This window comes from Lontra canadensis, unplaced genomic scaffold, assembly GCF_010015895.1.
Source record: "Lontra canadensis isolate GAN:19392208 unplaced genomic scaffold, GSC_riverotter_1.0 scaffold4, whole genome shotgun sequence".
NCBI classification, from domain to species: Eukaryota; Metazoa; Chordata; class Mammalia; order Carnivora; family Mustelidae; genus Lontra; species Lontra canadensis.
Window position 1 is genome coordinate 46,602,797 of NW_022630998.1, and position 26,106 is coordinate 46,628,902.

Consider the following 26,106-nt stretch of genomic DNA (forward strand, 5'->3'; position numbering starts at 1 on the left):
CAGAGATATTAGGCCAAATACCCAACAATACTACTGACAGTGTATATTTTCTAAACAAATTTTAAAAAACAGCAATATCGTTCTCTAGCTTCTATAAAATGGGACTATTGTATTGTTACTTCAATTACACTAGGGATCCAAATGATGTATAAAATGTACTCATGGAACATGAAAATGTAACTCCAGTGTAGTGTAAATTTGCTCTAAAACTAATATACTGGTGATAATAAACACTAAGCATTTAACTAACAACAATTCTACTTTTTTTTTTTCTCAGAATAGAAAAGCTTTTTGGTGGCACTTTGCAAGGCTCAGATTTCTTTAAAACATCTGTCTAGGGAAATTTGAACTAATTTCTTTTTTATTTCCCTTTCGTAAAAAATTCCCATTAGTAAGCAAATGCATTCAAAACCATTCCCTTGATCTTATAGCTATATTTTATAAAACTCTGCTCAGCTTTTCCTTTTTGTCCTACAGACTGGAAATACTAGAGTGGGGGGTCTGAATGGCACACAGGAATGAAGGCAACTGGGAAAATAGGGACCTCGGAGCTCAGAGAGGGATTGCCCATCTGCCCTTCTACTGGGTACATAGGGTGGGAGGTTAGGCTTCATCCTTTTTGTTTCCGACCCTGTTTCCAAGGATATATTATGAATTTACTTAAAACTGTAATGGGAAGAAAGAATGATGTTAAAATGCTAGTTTTATGATAAATCACAGCACAGCACTCTTCCTCTTCCAAAAACCAAACAGTTCCTGCAAAGCAAAGTACCTACCCTAAATTCAGTCACATCTCATGCTTACATTTCCAGCAGCACCTTATGGTCCTATCAGTTCAAAGTCATGCTGAGAAGACAAACATCCCTTTACCCAGTATGGGCAGGGACCCACTCAGTTTGTCTGACAGAACCTTGCTGAGACTTTCTTCTTCCACAGACATTTAACCAAGTCGTTGGAGAATTTAACTTCCTCTCTTTCCTCATCTCTTCTCTGACCCACTTATTTATTTCCTTCATTATTCTTAAACCAATTTTGGAGAGAAATTTGACACATCTGACTACAATAATATTGAGCACTTACTATATGGCAGGCACAGTACTAAGTATATTACATGTGGAACTGCATTTAATCCCCACGTAAGTTAGGGATTTTTAGTTTTACTTTACAGTAAGGGAACTGAGCCTTACCAAAGTTTATCAACTTGCCCGACATCAGTCAGCAAGTAAGTGACGAGGCTGAGATTCGAACTCAAGTCATTTCACTGAGAGCCCATGCTCATCGTAACCACCCTGCAATGCAATCTTCCTCCTTGGCCACTGTTCTTGTGTGGGTACCTTAATATTTTCACTAGGCACTTCTGGCTGCTGAGATGTCTCTCCTTCCTGTGGTAACTCATGCTTGGGACCTCGCCTCATACTCTTCTGCACATTCAAACTGACCCTCACTTATTCAGCACATTTTATTGAATACTTCTTTGTGTGGGAAAGACCTCTGAAACCAGAGCTCACCCAGGGGAAACCAAAGCTCCTTAGAAACAATGTTCTAATATGGATTTCTCTGGAAGAAACTTAAAAAGCCCTTGTCCTCCCAACTTCTATTCTTAGATGGGTTTGGGTCTCTAGTCTGTTCAGAAATTCTTCATCCTCATTTAGAGACTCTCGGAGGGAGTGGCTCATTCCAGCATAGCCCATCCTCATTCTGCCCATAGCAGGTTCCTCTCTGGGCTCCACCCCCCACCCCCAAGGCCTTGCAGCAGGACAGGACAGCTGTGGGGCCCACACTGCGTAGGGGCACGCGTGTGTGTCCCCAGACAGGATGTGTTCTCATCCTCGGAAAAACCTAATGGCTGCTTCCTTGCTTTGGCAACATTCTTTAGCTAAATAAACCTCTTGGGTGCAACTGAGACATTCTGTGCCCTGAAATTGGGAGTGGTTTTGAAAAGTGACCTCAACTGTTAGATTCCAAAGATCAACGCTTCCATGCCCATTTACAGTTATAGGCAGCAAAGAAGTCTTTCCCTTTGTCTATTTTTCCCTCCAGATATGGGCAAACACACTGTATTTTATTTGTATTCAAGGTGGCTCAAATTTCAAGTACTATTTGTTAGGGATATTGATCTCTAAATATGCATAGATGCTTCTGTCTACATATTCAGATGGTGAGTGCAGAGTTTCTTCTATTATTAACACCCTGCATTAGCATAATATATGTTATCATTGGTGAACCAATATCGATACATTATTACTAAACAGAGACCTTCGTTTACATAGGCTACAGTTTGGGTGGTGTCCTGTTCTGTGGGTTCTGACAGGTGTACGATGTCCTATGTTCACCATTACAGCATCTAGTACAGCAAATATGCTTTTACCTTTTCTACAACATCATAGAATTGGCCAAATGGATTTTGATCTTCACAACTGTGTAGCTACGTAACATTTATTACCCTCGAGATAGAGAAGATACAGTCAGAAGGTGGAGGGACGTATTTGAGGTCCCACAAATTGAGGGTGCCAAAGCCAGGACCAGGACCAGCCAAAAGTGTGGATGGTGGCCCATCTCAGAAAGGGGTTAATTGCCAAGGATACAGACGGTGAGCCATCAGGAGGCCTCTTAGCTCAGACACTTTATTTTCTAATGGCAGGTCGAAGGAGGAAGATTGCACATCTTCAAAAGAAACTGGATGTCTGATATTTGTTCGGCGAGACTCTGAGGTGACTTCAGAGACAATGGGTCCAGCGCCCCATAATTAAGAGGGAAGGCCAGCCCCTGCCGGCCTGACTCAGAAGGCTTACTGAGTCATCCTGTTTGTCCTCTCTGCTGCTATTTATGGGCTTCCCAGTTGCTGATATTTGTTGGTTAAAGGCTCACACAACCCGTCTTGCTTAAAGCAGTGTCGCTTAAGGGGTGTTGAGAATAAACAGGGTGACAGGTGTTGTGGGAGAGTCATTTTTAAAGAATCTTTTGTAGCTGAGTCTTTTTTAAAGCTCTCTATTCTTAAAATACACTATCCTGAAAGAAAATGAAGGCAGAGACCCTTTCTGGACAGAGCTACCGAATACTAAGTGTTTCTTGGGGGTTTTGGCTTTGACAGAGGGGCAGGTGGCATTAGAGAAGCTGTTGATAAGGACAGCTCAGAGAATCAGGGGAACGAGACAATGAGAGGAAAAGACTGGAATGCCATCACTGAGGCAACTTAGGCATGTTTATCACCAGAAAGAGACAATGGTGACAACAGAACCCTCATAAGCCATGCTAGTCTGAGTCTGGTGGGGGACAGATAGCTCATGCAGATGGAGCGACCAGAGAACGATGAATGCGGGGACTCTACTAAGGTGTGGGCATGGTGAAGGGAAACATGTTGGAGCTAGCGACTTCATGTGCCCATCAGCATCCCCAGGCCTAAAGAGGCAAGGGATGGGGGCAGCCATGGGAACCCAGAGGGAGCTACAGTTTAGCAGAAGACTGCCTCACCCTTTGGGTCCTTTGGTAGAGGAAAGCAGAGCCACAGGGAGAAAGGTGGGCAATGAATAAACCACCCTCTTTTCTCACAGTCTCTTATCTTCTGCTGATGACTCCCATTGGCCAAATTCCCAAATAAGACACAGACCCATGGAACTCATATGATGCAACCCATGAAGGTCGGTGTCCTGGCTACCAGGCAGGCTGGACAGTGGTGGAAAGAAGACCTAGAGGACTCAACAGCAAATATCTTCAACTACAGGGAAGAGGGTTAGAGCCACATTTTGTTGAGACTGATTTCTTTAGTTTATAGTAATAGTCAAGATATCCAGTGCAGAGGAAAGCAGAACCAAATGATGGAGAGACGTGAGTCCTGATGACAATGTTTGTATCCCTGGATCCAACCCTGCCTGAAGCTAGTCTATCTCCCTGAACTTTTCAGTTATGTGAGCCAATAAATAACCTTTTTTTGGTTTGAGTTAAATAAATAGTAAAGATATTAATTCAATAATTAAAATATTAACTTGAAATATATTAAACATGCAGTTTAAACTTCATAGATCCTTTGGTCCTTGAAAATTCTGAAGAGCCTTATTTTTTTTAAATTTAATTCATTTATTTGAGAGAGAGAGAAAGTGAGAGAGAGAGCATGAGAGGAGAGAAGGTCAGAGGGAGAAGCAGATTCCCCACGGAGCTGGGAGCCTGATGTGGGACTCAATCCCAGGACTCCAGGATCATGACCTGAGCCAAAAGCAGTCAATTAACCAACTGAGCCTCCCAGGTGCCCCTGAAGTGCCTTTTCAGAAGGATGTGTCTCTCCCCAAACCCCTACTGAAAACAACTCTTAAGAAAGAAGACAAGGGAAGGTTGTGTTAAAGTTGAGGCATACAGAAAGCTTCATTAAAAAGCCATTGAATTGGGATGCCTGGGTGGCCCAGTTGGTTAAGTGGCTGCCTTCGGCTCAGGTCATGATCCCAGTGTCCTGGGATCGAGTCCCATATTGGGCTCCTTGCTCTGTGGGGAGCCTGCTTCTCTCTCTGCCTCTGCCTGCCACTCTGCCTGCCTATACTCTATCTCTCTGACAGATAAATAAATAAAATCTTTAAAACAAATAAACAAACAAAAAGCCATTGAATCATTAAAATAATGGAAGAGAGGGTCCCAATTTGCAACTAGATTTAATATTCTCGTATTTTCTCACTTTGCATGGAGATTTAGCTTAAAGCTTTCCATTACATCATTCAACAAACATGTACTGTGCTCCAGCCTTGTGACTGCAAAAGGGCCTCTCCTGGTCCGTCTCCTTCTGTCAGCCCAGTCTCTCTCGGGATCTCAGCCACCATGGGTAAGACTGATGACAGGTGGTGAAAAAAAGTGTCTAGGGAGGTGACATCTGAGCAGACATGTAAAAGAAAGGAGGAAGGAGCCAGCCATGAAGATCTGAGGCGAGAGCAGCAGAAAAGAGCAAGCTCATAGATCCAAAGGTTTATTTGAAGAACAGCAAGCGGGGAGGGCCCAGGGTGCATGTGGGAGAGCCACCAGAAGGGCTGGTCGGGCGCCTGTTCATACAGGGTCTTGTAGGCTACCATAAGAAGTTTGTATTTTATTCTGACAGTGATAGGGAGTAAATTAGGAGGCTCTGGGCAGATGAGTGAGATGAATTTATTTTTTAAAAGATCACTCTAGCTGCTCTGTGGAGAGTTGATTCCAGGGGCAATGAAGGACGGAAACTGGTTAGAAAACTATTGCAATGATGTTGCTAAGGGATGCTGGTAGCCTGGAGGGGTGGACAGAGGGCAGCTCAGTGTTTGAGAGTTCTAGCCAAGTGGTTGACATGGATACACCTTATAGGGATACTTGCACTTGTGGGGTTTTTTGTTTTTGTTTGTTTGCTTCTAAGATTTATTTATGTATTTGAGAGAGAGAGGAACAGAATGGGAGGGAGGAGAGGAGGAAGGAGCAGAGGGGGAAGGAGCAGACAGGGAGAGGGACAAGCAGGTGCCATGCAGAAGTGTAGAGTGCTTCCTGGGACTCGATTTCACAGCCCTGAGATCATGACCTGAGCCAAAATCAAGAGTTTGATGCTTAAAGGACAGAGCTACCCAGGAGCTCCCACACTTGTGTTTTTAATCAAGGATGACTTAATTTTCTAAATAATGATTTTCTTTTGTGGAAGGAGTTCAGGAGCTTATACCAGTTAAGAAGTGCTTATTACTGCTATGCAACTTTTCTTGTCTCAAGAAACTTATAAAAAGACAGATTTCTCAATCTCCTACCCCAAAGATTCTGATTCTACCAAGCCTAGAAATCTGCATTTTGTGACCCAGACTTTGAGAATTACCAGTTAAGAATTTAGCACATCCCCTAGTGGTGGCTATTGGAAATTGCAGTTGTAACAAATTTAAAGTATATAGTACTTTGAATTCTTCATATATATTTGTTACAGGCAAAGTAACAATCTTTTACGCTCCTCATTGAGATAGTTTCATGGGAGTAATCAAATGGGGTGGAAACTCCTTCAATGATTATCTGGAGAGAACTCTCAGACATATTAAGATAAAAAATAATTGAAACTCTGTAAGTAGTAATTAATTGGCTATTATGAAGTCAGACCGTGGTAATGGCTCTGAACCCACAGCCCAGCTGATTACTAGAGTTCTATAAGATTAGAGTAATTGCAACTGTGGAGGTAAAATAAAAAGAGTGGCATTTTAAAATTATAAAAAGCCAGCACTCACTGAGGCAACAGAGCTTACCCCAGCCATGAAAGGGTAGCAGTACCATTCCCAGGGGGACGTTATTTTTTTTAACCACTACTCTAACTAGGCATGATTCAGTTCTTGTGAATTTTGTTAGTCATTTTGGGTTGGAAATTGCTCCTCTCTTGCCCAGCCAAGACTAGCCTACCTCGACACTGCTACATCTCTGCTTGATGGCTCAGATACTTACCTGTCTTCCCTGGACAGTCCAGAGAGTGGGACAGAAGGCAGCCCAGTGGCTGAGCATTCCCGCCACGTGAGGAAATATTTCTAAGGGAAGTCTCCATGGGAGTGTGTCTCTACAGTCAGGATGGCTGGAAGAAAGTTCCAGCTTCCATGTTTCTTTGTTGGTTTGTTCAATTGTTTCTTTGTAATGGTTATTCTCAGAACTCTCAGAACAGATGAATATTCATCCCCCATTTCCAACCCCCCTCCCATGTTTTCTCTCCCTCAACACAGGCTCATACTTCAATTAGAAGATCTTTCAGTATACATTTCTCACATTCTAGACAAGGCAACTGAGGTGTGAGCAGAATGACTGCTCCAAGGCTACAGGGGAGCTGGTGTCCAGGACCGCTCCTGGCTCCTAGTAGCCTCGTAGAGTTCACAGGCCAGTGTGACCTGGGACCAAACAACCCCTCAACATCTGCTTGGCAGGTCCTTCCTCTCCCCCCCACCCCCGCCCCCTTACATCTGCAAGCATGTGCACGCGCGCACACACACACACACACACAGAATCTCTCTTAAGTTTTCTTTCTGCCAACCCCCTTCTCCCTTTCCCTTCCGGCCAAGCCAGCAAAATATGAACAATTAGGGAAATCAAAACTCTCCTTTAAAAAAAAATTCTTTATTTGAAAAACAACAAACCCAAATGAAGCCTCAGGTTTTTGACCTTCAACAACTAAATTATGCGGTGTTTACTTGTGTTACCTCATCTTGATTTATTTTTGTGGGTCAAGCCTCTAAAAATAAATAAATGAATAAAAGGTTTATTTGTTACAACCCAAAGGAGAAGAACCTGAAAAAGGAAATAGAAAACAAAAGGAAAGGTGAGCCGAAAGATTGCATAACTAATTAAGGGAACATAATACAAATCTGGACTTGCCCACATGTATTTTTCCATTTAGAAACACGTTCTTTTATTTCCCGCCCCTTCCCTCCCCCACTTGCGTGCCAGCTCAGGAGTGCATCTGGAGGAAAGGCCTGCCCCCTAGTGGTGCCTGCGGAAATGTGCAGGTACCTGTGCCCAACGCGGGGCTGAGGTCGCCAGGGATATGTGCTTGAAAAACTTAGTACTGAGAAGGAATGCTTCCTCTGCTTTCCAGTAAATACAGCAGGTGGAGACACACACTGGAAAATTGGAACGCGGTCAGCCTTGCTTCCATTTGGCTGCTAGAAGATTGCTAGGCACCCAGAGATACTGAAACTTAAGTTTGACCATAATTTATTGGCGATGCTTCCTATGTCCTGCTTGTTTTTAATTCTTGAAAACTGTTAAGATCTAGAGCTTTTAAGCAAATGCCATTTTCAAATCCATTGCCCCCCACCAAACACACACCATTCATTTATTTTAAATACTTACTTAGTGCAGACATATGGGGTGAGGTGGTGGTGCAAAGGCTGAGACACAGATCCCCTCCTTCAAATTCACCCTCTGACTGGGAGACAAGATATATTTAGACATAATTACAGTACATGGCAGTGATCCAAAAAGAGAAAAAAATATATATATTGATTATATATTATGCATCAATTTTACTGTATAGTTAGATATTGCATATTAATATATTTAGCACACCTTAATAATTAGGTAATTATATATTTTAATATAATTATAAAATTGTGTTATTTGAATATGATTAACTTAAATATAACATATAATATATTATATACATAAACACAGAGCAACTGTGGGCCAAGTCCTGAGGTATGTCCACATTTCATTTAGTATTTAATCACAACAGTATCTTTTAACAGAAAAGGACAGGGAGGTTTGGAAAGATTACATAATTGGCCCCAGTTCACATAGCTATGAAATGGCAAAGTCAGAACCTGAACTCAGGTTTTCTGATTTCATCTGTATTTCACTTACCCTCACCAGACTTTCACTGAGAGTTTACTATGTATCAGGTGATGTGCTAGGGGTTCAAGGTGCAAAGATGGGAGACTGCTGTCACTGGCCTTGGGTTTCTAGTTTTGTAGGGAACTGAGTATGTGGGAAAACAATTCGATTACATTATGATATATGCAATAATGGAATTGTGCACAAATTGCCTTGTGAGCCACGCAACCTTGTTACTTGGCTGTGACTGAATTGCCCAGACAGAAGCCTGCAACTCGACCAAAAGCAACCATCTTCAGACCTACCAAGGACTCTGGGGAGGCCTGATATTGTCATTCTGCCCGAGAGTGGACACAACTTACGCAACTGATGACCTGTCATTGACAGTTTTGACTGTGAGAAACCCAAAAAATTACAGCACCAGAGTAAAATTAGGGAGAAACAGAAGTGGAGGTGACAGGTGAACTGGTCAGAAGCAGAAGCAGGGAGTCCAGAGAGAGGAGCCGAACTCGGAGTCTGGCATCGTCCTAGGAAGAAGGAGCCGAAGGTCCCTTCTCCCAGGGCAAGTCTGTTTTTACCATTAGTTCCTTCCCAGGGTTTCAGGGCTCCCCGTGGCTGGACAGTGGGACTGCCTGGATGATGTCTCTGCTGCTTTCTGCCTTATGTGTCCTTCTGACATCCAAAGCATCTGAGCTCAGCCAGGACTGGGATCCTGCAACAGAGAGTCTAAGTCCTGTGGTCTGACGTGGCCCCGAGAGCAAGTGAGGCGTGGCGGCTGGATGGGTGGACTTAGCAGAGGCCTCACCAGGAGGTGACGCCCAAGCACAGTGTTGAGGTCCATGCAGGAGTTTTCCAAAAAAGACAGAGGTATGGAGGGTGCTCCGGAAAGTTCAGTGTTCCTTCCAGCACCGAGCATGACCAGTGGCAAAACTGTACTGTTTTCATTCTCCTTCCAGGGAAGTGACCAGAAATTCTCTCTTTGGGGATGTCAGCTTAGAGAGAGGGCAGTGGGAAAGGGGAATTTTCTCTCTCATGGAGGCACTACGCCCTGAAGCCTGGTGGTTCTGCCCAGATGCTATGGCTTCAAACACTGGCATATTCTTCTCCACTGGAGTATCTGTAGCTTTAGGTCTGTGAGGTACTGAGCCAAGAGACAGTGTGAAACTAAGGATATATACAATGAGTCTCCTTGGGGTGTCATTATCACTGATGATTCGGGAGGAGAAAAGTTTGCAATTTTTACAATCTTTACTTTTTTGTCATATATAGATCAGTGTAAGCCTCCTTTTCCATGTTGGCTTAAATTTCTTTCTTTTTGCACTAACATGCATAAAAGCTTATGATCCAGCATGGAACTGTCCTCAAAGAAACACAGACTCTCCCTTGCACTGGTAATTACAATGTTTTCTTCCTTCCTTCCTTTCTTTCTTTCTTTCTTTTCTTTCTTTCTTTCTTTCTTTCTTTCTTTCTTTCTTTCTTTCTTTCTTCTTCCTTTCTTCTTTCTCTTTCTTTCTTTCTTTCTTTCTTTCTTTCTTTCTTTCTTTTTCTTTCAAGATTTTATTTACTTGTCAGAGAGAGCGAGAGAGCGCACAAACAGGGGGAACAGCAGGCAGAGCAGGCAGAGGGAGAAGCAGAGTCCCCACCGAGCAAGGAGACCCATGCGGGACTCAATTCTAGGACCCTGAGAGCCGAAGGCAGTGGCTTAACCGAATGAGCCACCCAGGCGTCCCTACAATGTCATTTCTATATAAAAATAAACTAGTATGAAGTGGTAGGCAAAATTTGTAACCTGTTTTAGAGACAAAGCATGAGACTTTTGAGAAGCTTCTTCTCTAAGCTATGGCTTTCAGATAAACTGGATTTATTTTGCCTGACCCAAAGAGAGTGTCATGGGAAACTTGGAGAGACACTTTAGGCTGTTGCCTCAACTTCCTAAATTGTCCACCCTGTTTAAGTTCTACCTATTACAAATTCATGTAGCTTGATTTTTTAAAAATTGTGGTGAAAACACACAAAATTTACCACCTTCATCATTTTTAAATGCATAGTTCATTAGACTTTTTTTTTTTTAGAGATTTTATTTATTTATTTGAGAGAGAGAGAGTGTGAGAGCATGAAAGGGGAGAAGGTCAAAGGAGAAGCAGACTCCCTGTGGGGCAGGGAGCCCCATGCGGGACTTGATCCCAGGACTCCAGGATCAAGACCTGAGCTGAAGGCAGTTGCTTAACCAACTGAGCCACCCAGGTGCCCTTATAGTTCATTAGTCTTAACTAGTCTTTGCTGTGCAACAGAGTTCTAGAACTTTTCCTCTCACAAGACTGAAGCTCTACACCCATTAAACGAGTCCCTACTTCTCGCTCCGCCTAGTCCCTGCTTTCCATTCTTCACATGGTGGAATCATACAGTATTTGTCCTTTTGTAGCTGGCTTATTTCACTCAGTGTAACATCCTTCAGGTACATCCATGCTGTAGCAAGTAATGGGACTTCTTTCCTTTTTAAGGCTGAATAATTGAACACCATATATATATATTTGTTTATCCCACAGATGAAGGAGATGAGAAAGAGAAGGGTTGCTTCTCCTTCTTGGCTCTTGTGAATAATGTTGCTATGAACATGAGTGAGCCAACAACTCTTTGAGCCCCTGCTTTCAATTCTTTTGGATATATACTCTGAAGTGGGATTCCTGGATCCCATCCTAATTCTATTTTTAATTTTCGAAAGCAACTGCCATACTGTCTTCCACAGTAGCTGCAGTGTACAAGGCTTTCGATTTCTCTGCACACTCGCCAACACGTGTGATTTTCTGGTTGGTTGGTGGGTTGATGGTTGTCGTTGTTATTTGATAGTAGACATCCTAATGGGTGTGAGGTGACAGGTAGGTTGCTTTTAAAGTCTGAATTCCCTTGGAAGTGGTAAGGGTATCTGTGAAACTTCATGCCTTATATTAGACTTTGACCTTAGCAACTTGCTAAGGTCATTCACTGAGTCCATGGTATTTAGATGTAGAAGAAGTTGTTAGAACCCTAGAAGAAGATCCTAGATCTCCCCCAAAATGATAAAGCATTAGGGGTGGACTGAGTGGCTCGGTCAGTTAAGCATCCCACTCTTGGTTTTGGCTCAGGTCATGATCTCAAGTTCATGAGATGGAACCCCATATCAGGCTCCACACTCAGTGCACAGTCTGCTTGAGATTCTCTCTCCCTCTTCTTCTGCCCCTCCCCACTCTCTTCCTCTCTCCCCAAAATAAATAAAGGAAACTTTAAAAAATGAGAAAGTATTAAAACTGGAAGCCTGGGGGATGGGGGCTATCTGAGAAATCCCACAGAGGATATTTTCCTCTCACAGTTGTTTTGACTCTCAGGACTTTTTTCTTAAATGAATACAAACACTTTCATCAGAATTTTTCTAACATTTCTGAGAATATCATCAAGAACTTATTTTCTGGAAACAACTCTTTTGAGTTAATTCTTTGATCAATTTTCTTTTTACTGTGGAGTCACATAATTTTCAGTATTTTTACTTCACTGAAATAATTTGGATTTAATTCAATGATCACATTTTGTACTTGTATTAAATTTTCCCAACTTTGACTTCAGCAATTTTGAGTTATCTTTTGTGGTCATTTTCTACCAAGTCTAATTTTCTTGGGTTAGGTTTTGTAGGTACAATTTTTGACAAGATGATTTGATTTTTTAGTCAATTTTAAAAGTCAATAACAAGTTCGGTTGTGAGCAGTTTTTGCCTTTGTCAGTTTTATTTTGTGTTATTTCTACAAAATGTGATTTTAACTGGGTCAATTTTTGTAGTTTTGAGAATTACCAAAACAATGAGATTCTTCAGTTTGCTTTTTGTCATTATTAAATTTAACATTTATAGCTTTAGCTCTTCTGATTTAAATCTGTGTTGATTATTTCTACAATGTCTATTTTTTTGTGTGTGTGTGACCAGGTTAAAATGTACTTGAAGTCAAAATATTGAGGTTGCAACATCTTGTTTTCCTCTAAAATTGTTCTGATTAAAAAATTAAAAATGGAGTGTCACCCCCGAAAGCCCCCACTGTACCATTTCCTCACAGTCTTCCCAGGTAGCAGAGAGCAAAGGAGTCCTTTGATGAAATGCCTATAGGTCACTGTTCCCAGGCAGAGACCAGAGTGAGAAGGGTGGAGTGTGACAGCGGCAGGGGCTCCTCACCCAACTAGTTCACATATGTTCCAGTGAAGTCAGTATCCAGAAAATGAGCATCCAGAGAAGACTTTAAGGGATGGGGGTCAGCAAACCTGCTTCACCCCAGATGCAGAATAAATCGAACACATGTGAGTTTTGTTAAGTCCAGATGATGTCACTAGTGACAGCACCTCTCTCTCTAACACCCACTTTCTGAGGCACGGCTCTGGTGTTGCTGTGGGTCTGGGTCAACAGAAGCCTGGTCAGATGGATGAACTCACTCTGTTGGTCTCTGGGAAGACTGTGAGGAGACAGTAGAGTGGGGGCTTTTGGGAGGGAAGGATGGAAGCCCTTGAAGTCTGCATGGTTAGAGGGAGTTCTGAAAACAGAATGGCAGGAAGGGAGAGAGTTGAAGGGGGTGCCAATGGCTGGCCTGGCCAAGAGGCAGACTTGGGCTTACACAGAAGGCAACAGTAGGATCAGGGTTTACAGGGCACTCTGATGTGCTTTACATAAGAGAATGCCACCAAGATTGCCTGAGATACAGGGTATAGATAGAGATGCTGCTGGGTCTGTGGTGGGGGGCAGGGGGAAACTCTCCCTTCAGAATCCTATAGCATAGTTTTGTCACTGAACACATTTCTACTGTAAATGCCATGGCAAATGGTGGGTTTTCCCCTTAGCTCAACTTGTAGAGAGGGAGGGCAAGAGGAGGAGAGCAGAGAAGAAGAGGGGAGAGAGAGACTGATTAGACAGTTGGCTCTGGTCCTCACCTCTGATCCAGCCAGTGATTGCTGTTGGCGGTTGGCTGGGTGGGGAGGCTCCCCCACAGGCAGCAGGAGCAGAGTAGGCTGGGGACTGAGCAGGAACTTAGAAACACATCTAGTACAATCATGCTTTGCTTCTTGTCTGCGACACAATACGTATTTAACATATTCTCCTGGGTATATTAAAATTCAATCTAATACAAGCCAGCGGCAAGTAGTCTTCCTTTCATTATGTACCCCAGGCAGCCCCTGGAGAGAGAGAGAAGTGGATTGGTCAGCAGAGGGAAGGGAGATCAGAAAGCCACGTGAATGCCACGACCTCACCTCACTTCCAGACGTGGCTGCCACCTCCATCAGTATCACAGGTTCCAAGAATTTACCAGAAGGGAGGAAAAGGGAAGTGGAAGGAAAAAGAGAGACTGGACAGGAGAGAAATACAACTGATGAAAGTAAGCTTCTTCCAAGAAAAATTCTATTGTCAAGCTGTTCCCTGAGGGAACACGTCCTCATAGAGGTACAAAGTGCACTCCCCTTTCCTACTGTGGGTTTTTTTCCCCTTATCCCTATGAAAAAAAAATCTGTTAATTGCATATGACAAACAAAATGTATTTCTTTTTCTTGAGTACTCCATAATTGTATAGAAATGTGTATCATTTCCTCTCCATAATTTTGAGATTTTTGAAGACAGTGACATATTCTGGCTCTTTAAGAACAAAACAATTCAATTTAAAAATCACTGAATGACAGCAATCAAAGTGCTCAAGTGAGGCAGTTCGCTTCAGCACTTGTTCGAAATGTCATTAGAAAACCGACATATAGCGGGTTGTTATGGCAACTAGAATAGCCGAGTTTATAACATCACTGTAATTAACATGATCCAAACGTTATTAATCTTTCAACATCACTCACATCCTCTGAAGGAAGAGCAGCTCTGGTCCTCTTAGGATTTTTCAACGGTGTTATCTTTGTAGCTTTCTTCCCATTTTATTTTATTTTCAAATACATCTTCCTCTGACGTGGCTTTAGTGAAATTAGCTATTGTTTCTCTGCCTTTATTCATTCTATTTTGACTGCTATTTTTTGATAAAACTTGCAATAAAATGGAAAAAAGAGGAATCACAGCTAAAAACTAGAACAAAGTCTAAAGATGAAAAGACACATGCATTTAAATGTGGAGAACCTGAGAAAATTAGTAAAATACTTTGCATATAGATATTTAGTATTAATTCACATTTGTGTAGCACTTTATAATTTTTAAAGCAGCTTTACATATATTATTTTATATAAAAACCCTGAGAGGACAAGTAAAATTTTTGGGGTGCCTACAACATGACATTAAATGTGATATGTAAACATGGATGTTTTATATTTCACAACAAACCTGTATGGTAAGTGGGGGTTAAAAAATATGCCTTCACAACTTGACAACAAGAACCCAAGAACCCGATTAAAAAATGGACAGTCTTCAAAAAACATTTCTCCAAGGATGATGTATAGAAATTGTCAACAAATAAATGAAAAGATGCTCAACATCACTAATAATTAAGAGATATGCAAACCAAAACTATAAGCCCCTCATATCCGTTAGGGTGTTTATTATAAAATAAAACAAAAAAATAACAGGTGTTGGGAGGGATGTGGAGAAATTGGAAACATGGTGTGCTTAGGTGAAACTATAAAATGGTGCAGCCACTGTGGAAAACAGTATGGTGTTTGCTCAAAAAACTATGTCCCAGCAAATGATCCAGCAATCCTACCTCTAATGTACACATCCAAAAGAACTGAAAACAGAGTCTTGAAGAAATATTTACACACTCATGTTCACAGCTGCTTTCTTCATAAGAGCCAAGAGGTGGAAGCGCCCCAAGTGTCCATGGACAGATGAAAAGAGGAACGAACAGGTCTATCTGTTTGATGGAAGATGATTCAGCTTTAGAAAGAAAGTCCTGTCACATGCTAAAACATGGCTGAACCTGGAGGACATTGTGTTAAGTGAAATAAGCCACAAACAGAAAAACAAATACTATGTGATTCCAGGGTGTGAGATATCTAAAGTGTCAAATTCATGGGAACAGAAAGCAGAATGGTGATTAAAAGGGGTGAGAGGAAGGGGAAACAGGGAGCTGCCTGATGGCTGTAGAGTTCAGTTTTCCACGAAGAAGTGGCTCTGGAGATCTGTACAACAATGTGAATATTCTCAGCACTACTGAATTGTACATTTAAAAATGGTTAAGATGGGGGCGCCTGGGTGGCTCAGTGAGTTAGGGCCTCTGCCTTCGGCTCAGGTCATGATCCCAGGGTCCTGGAATCGAGCCCCGCATCGGGGGCTCTGCTCTGCAGGGAGCCTGCTTCCTCCTGCCTCTCTGCCTAGTTGTGATTTCTGTCAAATAAATAAAATATTAAAAAAAAATGGTTAAGATGAAAAAAAAATGGTGAAGATGGCAAATTCTACATTATGTTGGTTCCCCATTCCTTCCAATTAAAAAAAAAAAAAAAAGCCTCCAAACGGACACTCCTTCCTTGAAAAGGTGAAGCTCAGTCATCTCCCCTGGGATGTACACTGGATTTAGTAATTTGCTTCTAGTGACTTGAAGTGGAAGAAGGGACAAGGTATGACTTCTAACACTGGGTCAAAAGAGACACTGCTGCTTCTCCCTTATTCTCTCTCCCTCTTTTTTAGGGGGAAGTGGGTCCTCTAGGCCCAGTCAAGCCTATGCACAACTGTAACCCTGGTTGGTATCTTGAGTGTAAGCACACGAGAGACCCCGAGCCTGAAAACATCCAGCTAAGCAGACTCACAACTGACCACACAGAAACCTGATTTAATAAATGTGTATACTGCTATTAAGCCACTAAATTTGGGAATAATCCATCACACAGCAGTAAATGATTACTACAACAAATATTTTCCATTAATCTGAAGCAGTAAAGATCTCTGGTATGTTAGAAGGGCTCCTCACCCTTTTTGTGTTGATCTCTGATTTTGCTGATGTTCCTGGAATCTATTCTGAAAGAGGTTTCAGGTCAGAGTCAGAGGCATGCCTTATGTGAATTACCTGTGAGCTCAGCCTTACGACCGATATCGGGGAACGGGCTGTCCTGTAACCTGAGGGCTGCTGGATTTCTTTGAGCTCTTTTACTTGTGTGGCCTCAGGAAATAGGAATGCCCCTGAGGTATTCTCATTGAAAGTTCAATCACATGTGAACCAGCGAGTTTAGATATTGGAGGTCATACCCCCATCTCATACTATATTCAAAGAAAGTTTTTATTCTTTGTGGAGAAAAAGTGAAAGGTCAAAATAGCAATACATCTGAGAAACATCCAAAGGCCAACAAGAAAGGAAAACCCAACATCATCTCAAGGTGAAAAAATGGGGGTTCACCCAGCAGTGCCATTTGGGAATAGTTTCTCCCTTGTTGGACTACATACATTCTATCCTTTCCTCTTTAGTGGAGGAATCAAGCTATAAATTTGTGGAGAGTGAGACAAGGAGCCAGATTCTCTAATCCTGCTACTCTGGTTTCCTGAAGATTGTATTGCTACCTATGGGTATTACCTTCTAGTGTTTTAAAACAAATTCTCTTTAGGTGAATGAACTTACTTTACTGCTCAGATTTATGAACTCTGGGTAGGAAAAAGGAGTCTTCCCAGATTTCAAATTTTAACACAGCATCTGGTATTATATGATAAAATGAATAAAGACAAATTAATACAGGGGCACCTGGGTGGCTCAGTGGGTTAAGCCTCTGCCTTCACTCAGGTCTGATCTCAGGGTCCTGAGATCGAGCCCCACATTGGGCTCTTGCTCAGTGGGGAGGCTGCTTCCTCCTTTCTCTCTGCCTGCCTCTCTCCCTACTTGTGATATCTCTCCTTGTCAAATAAATAAATAAAATCTTTAAGAAAAGACAAACTAATACAAAATAAAGACTTGAATTGCTTTAAAGAAAAAAGAAAAAGAAATCATAGCTCTCAGAATTTTAGTTTTATTTACCGATAGCAAGAATGAGGGAGACAAAGGCTATGAACTTAGATTGTTCTGCTTCTAAAATCTACCATCACTTTCAACAGCATGAGGGAATTATTATCTTCATTCTAGGAATGAGGAAGCTGATTTCGGGAGAGGTTAAGTAACTTACCTGTGGTTTTCCTGCTGGTTTGTACCAGAACTCAGGTCCTAAGTTTTAGTCCAATACTCTTCTGCACGACTTCTTATTGCTTTTCTGTTTAGATGATGTATTTGGCAAAGCTCTTGAGATGTAAATATGAATAAGGTAATCAAGTAGAAAATATCCCTGCAGTGAGGAAACATGGTAGGTACATAAATTAGAATTGGTTTCTTAGGTTTCTTAGTTGACGATCTCAAATTTTATTTTATTTTATTTTTAAAGACTTTATTTATTTATTTGACAGAGAGAGACACAGAGAGTGAGGGAACGCAAGCAAGGGGAATGGGAGAGGGACTGGGAGCCCGATGGCGGGGTCTGATCCCAGGACCCTTGGATCATGACCTGAACTGAAGGCAGATGCTCAATGACTGAGCCACCTAGGTGCCCCAGAGATTTTCAAATTTTAAATGAGATGGCAGTTTAAAAACTTTTCCCCCTAAGTCGTTAAACTGTTGAAGAAATCACTACTTGTAAGAGCCAAAACACATAATAGTGTCTCATTTTTGTTTAGCATGTGACATTTTCAGAGCACCTTTATGCATAGCAGTCCATGTGGCCTCTTTGCCTGACAGCCACCCAGGCATCCAGTGCTGGTTGTAAATTAAACACTGGCACCTATCTAGAATGAGCATCAATACTCTGCACCAAGGCATCCAAGGTGAACGCCAAGAAAACTGAGTAGTGAACAGGGGGCTTCCACTCTAGGCCCTTAGCAGGCAAACCACAGAACAGACCTTCATTCATGAAGTATTCCTATTAGAAATATCTCCCCCGATCCTACTCAAACCTTTGGATGTAACTTACAGCTTACAAGAAATTCAGAGGACAGAAACCAAATTAAACAACACCAGAAAGAAAGAATAAGACAAATCTAAAATGTGACTCAATCGATAGAACAACAGACTCAATTTCCTATAAAGATCAGGTCATTAAAATAAAAAGGTTGGGAGGGACTGCTCTAACCCGAGAGAAGTAAAAGGACATAATAGTACTTGTTTAGATCCTAGTTAAACGAACAAACAAACAACACACACACAAACAAACAAACGAAAACCAAACGACGACCCAAAACTATACAAGATACCTTTGGGACAATTACAGAAATTTGGATATGCTCAGGGATTAGACAGTATTGGGGAGATATTGTTAATTTTATTATGTGTATGCCAATTATCAATTTATTGCCTTAGCTCCCAATCACCCTTCTGTAACTGCTCTGCAATACTGGACAGGCTATTTAAGCCTTTTTCCCCTACACTAAGCATGATGTTAAATTTGTCAATAGAGGAAGGCCATTGCAGGAGGAAGGGGGCTCCTCTTCCTGGTTTCAGAATGCTTACCAATCAGTAAGCAGTGGATGCGTGTCTAGGGACATCCCAGGGTACACTGCCTCAGCTGTGTGCCCACACTACACAGTCTCTTGGTGACCTTGCATGGCAGTCCAGACCCTGTGACCATCTTGATGTGACTTTTCCAGTAAGGACACCATGTGCTCCAGACCTCATGCTGGCAGAGGCATCCAGCTTTCAATGCACACCTGCTCTCCAGCCTGGGTCCCTGGGGATGCTTTCCTGCTTGCCTGGCAATGAGGGGCCAGCTCTGGTCTGGGAAATCCAACAGACTTCTCCTCATCCCTTGGCTGTAACCACATCTTCACCAGTGAGGTCTGAGCCCTGCCATGTTTAAAACTCTTTTGCGAGTCGGTCCTTCCTTCCAGCCAAGAGGTGGTTGAAGTATATCACAACTAAAAACTCTGGTGGACATACTTGTTTCCCTCTTTTTTGGTGTCACTTCCTTCAAAAAGTCATCATTTGAAGTCACCCCCTTTCATACTTTACCAGCTGGAGGAGGCTTATGTCCCTGCTCCATGGAGACTGCTGCCCTGGTCCCATCACAATCTCATAACGGCATCTGCTTATGCTCCTCGCTGCTGCTGCTTGGCTTCTGTATCCAGCCCCCTGCTTTTATTCCCTAAAACTGCTATATTCTCATTGGTGACCCACCATGCTTTTCTGGGCTTTGGCGGTCTTTTTAAGGAGATGGTTTTGAGCACATCGAGAAGGCACTGAGGTGGGAAGGACAGGTCTGGAGCTTGCGCTGAAATGTCAGACGTTTAGCTACAAGCTCATACTTCTCATTCGCATTAGAGTTAAAACTCAACCAACAGAGCTTAAGCTAGAGAAAAGACAGCATGAAAGGGAGTGTGGAAACCTGACCAGTTAATAAAAAGATGGATGGGTCTGCACTTAGCCGTGGCGTTCATCGTCGAGGTCTAAGGGATCTGGGAGAGGAAGCGTACCACCACCACCATAAATAGGCTCATTCTATTGACTTAACCATAAAGAACAGTAATATTTGTTATTTTGTTAGCCTCTGAAATTTTTAGCAATAAAGTCCCTTAGAAACCCTCAAACAAAACTGTAAGCTTGTGCAAGGGCAGAGGCCAGGGAAAGAAATTTTAAGAACATACTATACTGGCTTGCAGTGAAGGAGAGCAAGTCAGGTAGGAAAGCTGAGGGAAATGGGACAGACGCCAGTGGAGCACAGTGTAACTACCCTCATGTTCGGAAGCAGAGTCGGTGGTATACAATGGAGGGGGGCTTTGCCATCATAATTTCATCTGTCCCTCCAGCCACCCTCAGGCATGTTCCCTCCAGGGGCTCTTTCCTTGTTCAGATCTGTCCCAGCTCCAGGGACTAAAACTCAGAGCTGCCTCTCTTCTCCCCAGCATGATCTCCCTGTCTTCCACATCTCCACAGATATATCTTCCTTACCTTCTTCTTTTTTTTTTTTTTAAAGATTTTATTTATTTATTAGACACAGAGAGAGAGATCACAAGTAGGCAGAGAGGCAGGCAGAGAGAGAGGGGGAAGCAGGCCCCCCGATGAGCAGAGAGCCCAATGCGGGGCTCGATCCCAGGACCCTGAGATCATGACCCAAGCCGAAGGCAGAGGCTTAACCCACTGAGTCACTCAGGCGCCCCAATCTTCTGTAGATTCATGTTACATTTCCTGAGCCTTTTCTTTGCCTTGATAATGACTTCGAGTTTCCTGATTCCTCTCTTTTTTCCCTCTTTCTGACGCTTCCTTGGCATTTACATGCTTCCCCTATCAGATCTTGTCTGGAAGGTGCATCGTGTCGGACTCTGCAGATTTTTTTAGCTGCTTGTCACCCATGCTGAACTTTGTCCTTGAGTTATTCCTATTGTCTGCTTTCAGTTCATATTGCCACACCAATGGCACTTGGTAGAAAAGACATGGAAACGTAATAATTGGGTCCATTTTATCTGTTTGGCCCTTCTCTTTCAGGCTTTTCCTATGTGTATACTTATATACACACATGGCATTTTAAACTTACATTTAACGATTTTTTAAAAAATAAAAATGGGGTATTATATGCACTGCTCTTTTTTTCCCCCTTAAGAATACTTCCTGGGCATCTTTCCAGGTCATTACATGTACACCATTTTATTCTTTCTTGAACAGCTGCATAGTATTTCACTGTAAGAATGGTTGTACTTTATTTTCCCAATTTCATATTTTGGTTGCTTCTAGTTTTTTGCTATTTCAAACAATGCTGCAATACATAATCTTGTACATATATCTTTTGTGCACCTGTGCTTTTCTGCAGGATAATTTCCCAGTAGTAGAACTGCTAGTTTAATTGATCTGTGCATTTTAAATGCTGATAGATACTGCTATATTGCTCTCTGAAAAAAGTTACCTCATTTTATGCTGTTACCAAATGCGACTGAGAGCAGGGTTCTTCTCTAACTTAATGCTAGCCTTACCTGGGCTCTCAATGCACCTCAGGGTTCCTACTATTCATTTTTCATTGGTTCTGTATTTTATTGCCTAAATAACACTGCCAGGCCCCTTATATTTCTGAGACCCTTCATTTAATCCTACCTTTCTGATCTCAGGGACTGACCTAACCTTCTCTTCTGCAGTCTTCAGTGTGCCTGTCATTCATTCTCTTGCTTGCTGCCTTATGACCTTGAGGTTGCTGCTGGAGCTAATTCCATCTGCATTAGGAAAAAGGCAGGTGGAGAGGTGGGGAGGAAGGTGCCAGCATCCATCTCATTTATCAGGAAGGAAAGCCTTCTTAGAAGGCTCCAGAAGATTTCCCCTTACATCTTCTTAGCCATAACTGGCTCCCATGGCCATTTCTGCCATTGGGATATTTAGTATCTGGCTAAATAGAACAAAACTGTCACAAGTATGTGCCCCAATATTGATTTATTGCTTGAGCCTAGACATGCTGCTGCCCAGAATAAAATGAAGGTGCTGTTAGTATGGAAGAAGGGGAGACTGGATATTGAGCAGTAATCCACGGCATTTGCCAATACTATCTATTTGCTCAATACATATTTGTTGAATGCATAGCATAAGAATAGGTCAGCAACCTGTCACCACACTGAACTGAATATAAATCCCTGATTTATCACTTAGTTATTCAAAGTCACAGTTTGGTTCTAAGTTACCAATGCTGGATATCTGCATGCAGAACTGTATCTCTGTCCTGATGGGGGCTACAGAGTACACATCCCAGGGTTGAGTGGCATTTTGTTCTCATTTGAATTCAAATCAATTTTGTCATCTCTGAGGGGCAGATGTTATGCGTCAAACAAGTGACAGATTGCAGCTTTAATTTAAACAGCAAGATTTGGTTTATAACATGCTTATATTTATTGGAGGAAAAAAAATCCAATGATGTCACTCAAGTGCTTTCTGGATTAAAGTAAAAGGTTTTTGGGATGCCTGGGTGGCTCAGTCAGTTAAGCATCTGCCCCAAGTCCTGGGATCGAATCCCAAATTGGGCTCCTTGCTCAGCGGGGAGCCTGCTTCTCCCTCTTCCTCTGCTGCTCCCCCTGCTTGGGCCTGGTCACTCTCTCTGACAAAGAACTAAGTAAAAGCTTTAACAAAATAAAGTAAAAGGTTTTTTAAATGGTGAAGGAAGCAGAGGACAGCTGGATACTTATGGGTCCCACGAAAGAATGGAGGAGATGCTGGTGATCTGCACTATTTGTTTGGATTTGGAACAACAGTACTAGTGGCAGGGACAGGACTAAGGTAGTGGTGGCAGCTAAGAGAGGGAAATCATCATGGCAAGAGGGTGAGGACATGGACAGAGGGAGAGGAGAGTCAGTAGAAAGTGGCATTCACGTTCTCCAGGTCCTTTGTCATAATGAGAATCTGTGTCTGTCTTCGTCTGTCCTCGTCACCTGGTTGATTCCCACATCAGCTGAACAGTCATGTCTGAGACCAAGAGTTACATCACAAAGGACAATCAGAACACCAGAGTTGCACAGTCTCTAACTTCGGGCAGCGTATCCTTTGAGTTCACCTTTTCCTTCTTTATTGAGGCTAAAATATATCCACTAAAAGTGCATGGAGGGCTTAAATCCTAAGTGCACTGTTCGGGGAATTTTCATATACGCCTGGAAGCCACCTCCCAGACTAAGACACAGAATATCCCTTTGGGTCCTAGAGTCACAAAGAAGTTCAGGAGTTTAAAGGTCTAACCAGTGTATTTTACCTTTTCTAAATCATATTAAGAGAACTCACAAACTCAAAACAGGCTCAGGCAGCCCAAGTAAGGGAGTGGAACAGATGGGGTGGACGCTGCCATGGTTAACTGAAAGTGACGACGGGCTTCTAATTTTTTGCTATCAGAAACACTTCTTATGAATAGTTATGTAACTCAAGTTATTTTTCCCATTGTAGGAGACTTCTTAGGATAGATCTCAAGGGATATACTTATAAGATTAAAAAATAAGTAAAATCATTTAAAAAACTTGTAATATACATTGCCAAATGTGTTTACCAAAAAGCAACTGGGGTGGCCATGGAAATGTGCCCACAGTCCTCCAAACACAGAGGGCAGAGGGGACCACAGGTCTATGCACAGCCACACGGCCACGGGCTGCTCCCAGCCCATGAGCCACTGCCACAGAGATAGCAGAGTGGACCTGTTTCTGGGAGACATGGGACCCCTCTGGTGGCTGCCACAGTCAGGACCTCCCATCACCTTGCTGAACCTTCCCATAGGCTGCCAGGCAGGGTAGCTGCTCATACCAGCCTTCCTTCCCTCTGCTGGAAGTCAGATGGCCACGTGCTCTGACAGCACCCAGCCTTTCTTGCTCTCTCTCTACTTTCCCTCACACCGGCATTTTGCCTGATGAAATTCTTGTATGCCTCATCCAGGCCAGCTATGTGCTTTGCTTTTCTAAGGACCCAGATAGACAGTTATATGTGTTTCCATTTGTTTCCCCAAGTGATCTACATGTGTGAGTTTTTGCTTCTTCTTTCTCAGCGTTTGATAGTTTCTAAATCTTTGCTACTTTGGAAAATGAAGAGAAGCGTTTTCCTGTAATTTGCATTTTTAAAAAGATTTTTAAAAAAGATTTATTTATTTTCGAGAGTGAGCTAGAGAGAGAGAGAGAGCAGGGAGAGAGGGAGAGGGGGAGAGGGGGAAGGAGAGAGAGAATCTCCAGCAGACTCCCCACAGAGCACAGAGCCCAATGTGGGGCTCAATCCCACGACCCTGACATCACGATCTGAGCTGAAACCAAGAGTCAGGTGCTCAATCAACAGGCACCCAGGCATCCCTAAAGATTTATTTATTTATGTGAGAGACAGAGAGAGAGAGAGAGCACAAGGTTGGGGGGTGGGGCATTGGGAGAGGGTGAGAGAGAATCTCAAGTAGACTCCCCCTGAGTGAGAAGCCCCAACACAGGGCTCGATCTTATGACCCTGAGATCATAATCTGAGCAGAAATCAAGAGCGGATGCTTAACCGACAGATCCACCAGGGTGCTCCTAATCTACATTTTGAAATAGTGGAGTTTTACATTTTTGGCACATGATTTCTGGCCATTTGGACCATCTTACCTGGAAATTTTCCTCGAGGAGTCCATGGAAACCCAGAACTCACTTTGAAACAGCCATCTTCTGGGAGGTGTGATCTCTGTTGGTTTTCCTGTCCGGCAGCTGCCAGCACTCCTTGGATTTCAACAGGAAGGTGCTGTCCGCTGCTATGCTCACCAAGGAGTGACACATGACTCAGTGTGAGCTCGAGGCTGAGGGACAGGAACACAGCCGAGGCAGTTCCTCTTGCAAAATAGGAAGAGCTAATCCTGTGTTGCAACACAGGGTCCCACACGGCCTCTTCTGTGGGAAGGAGAAGAGACCAACATTTACAGAGAGCCTACTATGTGCTAGGTACTTCCTTTCTCTCATTTAACTGACATAGTAGGTATTATGTTCAAAATTCTACAGATGAAGAAAATGATGTTCAGAGAGTGGCACAAGTTATACTGCAGGGCAAAAAAGGGACATACCTAAGTTTGAGATTGCCCATATTCTTTCGCTTCATCAAACTTCTGACACTTTTTTGACCCCAAGCATTCTGCATCACTCAAGTCGTTTATCTACGCTCTGTGTTGTGTGGCGCCAAGTTCATATCCTCAATGAATAGTAATGAACTATGCTGCAGATGACTTAGGCCGATTTTCTGAAATTTGAGTCAACTGAAGAATCACCCATGGCTCCCTCTTACCAGTGGACACCAGCAGTTAAAAGTGGAGACATGTAGCACTCATTTATCAACCCTTACAAAGGATATCTTCTGAAATGAAGAATAAAAAACCAAAAACCAAACAAAAACCCTGCCTCCCAAAACCCACCAACCAGTGAAAAGGAAAGCAGGAAAACAACCCAAATCAGGACTTTAACAACCAGATAACAACCCAGATAAATAGGACTTAAAAAAAAAAAATATTAGGGACACCTGGGTGGCTCCGTGGGTTAAGCCACTGCCTTCAGCTCAGGTCACGATTCTGGGGTCCTGGGATGGAGTCCGGTATCGGGCTCCTTGCTCGGCAGGGTGCCTCTCTCTCCGCCTTCTGCTTGCCTCTCTGCCTGCTTGTGTGCTTTCTCTCTCTCTCTTTCTGACAAATAAATAAATAAATAAAACCTTTAAAAAAATATTATATGATTCAACTCTCAAACCGAAGGATTCAAGGATAAAGGACTCAAGTTTTATGTGGAACTTCATTTATGTTTAGGGTCATGAAAAGGCATGCTTGGCCTTGTCTCTTCCCAATTGGAATATCTGAGTACTCTAAGTTCCCATTTCCCCACCCATGCCCCCTTGGTATCATGTGATGAGTTAATAAGGAGAAAATATTACTACATTCTCAGCTTTCACATCCCTAATAAAGCCTATGTTTTAAAGCTGTTATGGAGCTTTGCACAGAATCCAGGTTTACAGACAAATTAAATACATAAAAAACTAAGCAAGACAGCAAAGTTTAGTCACCTGAGAAACAGCTACTAAATGTATCTCTTCAGTAAGGAACATAAGATAAAAACTTGAAAAAACTCACTATGCTTTTACTTTCAATTTTACTCTAGGCCTTATTAAATAACACTTTTGGCAAGAAATGTACATGTATAATTTAAAGCCATCCTGATCAGAATGTGTTATAATAACTTGACTATGTAAAAAATTTGTCTTTTTGCTACTGCCATGGAGCTGATCTTCCTGCCAGTTTCAGGGGGTTTAGGTTACAGGGCAGTGCTATTTCACTCTATCTTGAGTAGAGGTAATCAGAGTTGGGGATGATGGAGACTACAGGTTACAAGCACCCTCAAAACTTATGCTGCCTCACTATGCCCTGCAAGTACATGGGAGTCTTTAATGAGAGATGACTAGGCAGCCAGTA

At 42.5% G+C, this 26,106-nt stretch overlaps 1 long non-coding RNA gene across 2 annotated transcripts; it reads right to left on the bottom strand.

Moving 5' to 3' along the window:
* Positions 1–7,681: 7,681 nt before the first annotated feature.
* On the bottom strand, positions 7,682–24,436 carry LOC116858994. 2 transcript variants are annotated; one of them, XR_004381064.1, is made up of 3 exons: positions 24,272–24,436; positions 17,350–17,505; positions 7,682–7,872 (listed from the first exon to the last, which is right to left on the bottom strand). It is a non-coding gene; the product is annotated as an uncharacterized LOC116858994 (long non-coding RNA). The 2 variants fall into 2 exon arrangements; XR_004381065.1 differs by lacking the exon at positions 7,682–7,872 and adding an exon at positions 13,304–13,461.
* Between the last annotated feature and the right edge of the window lie 1,670 nt (positions 24,437–26,106).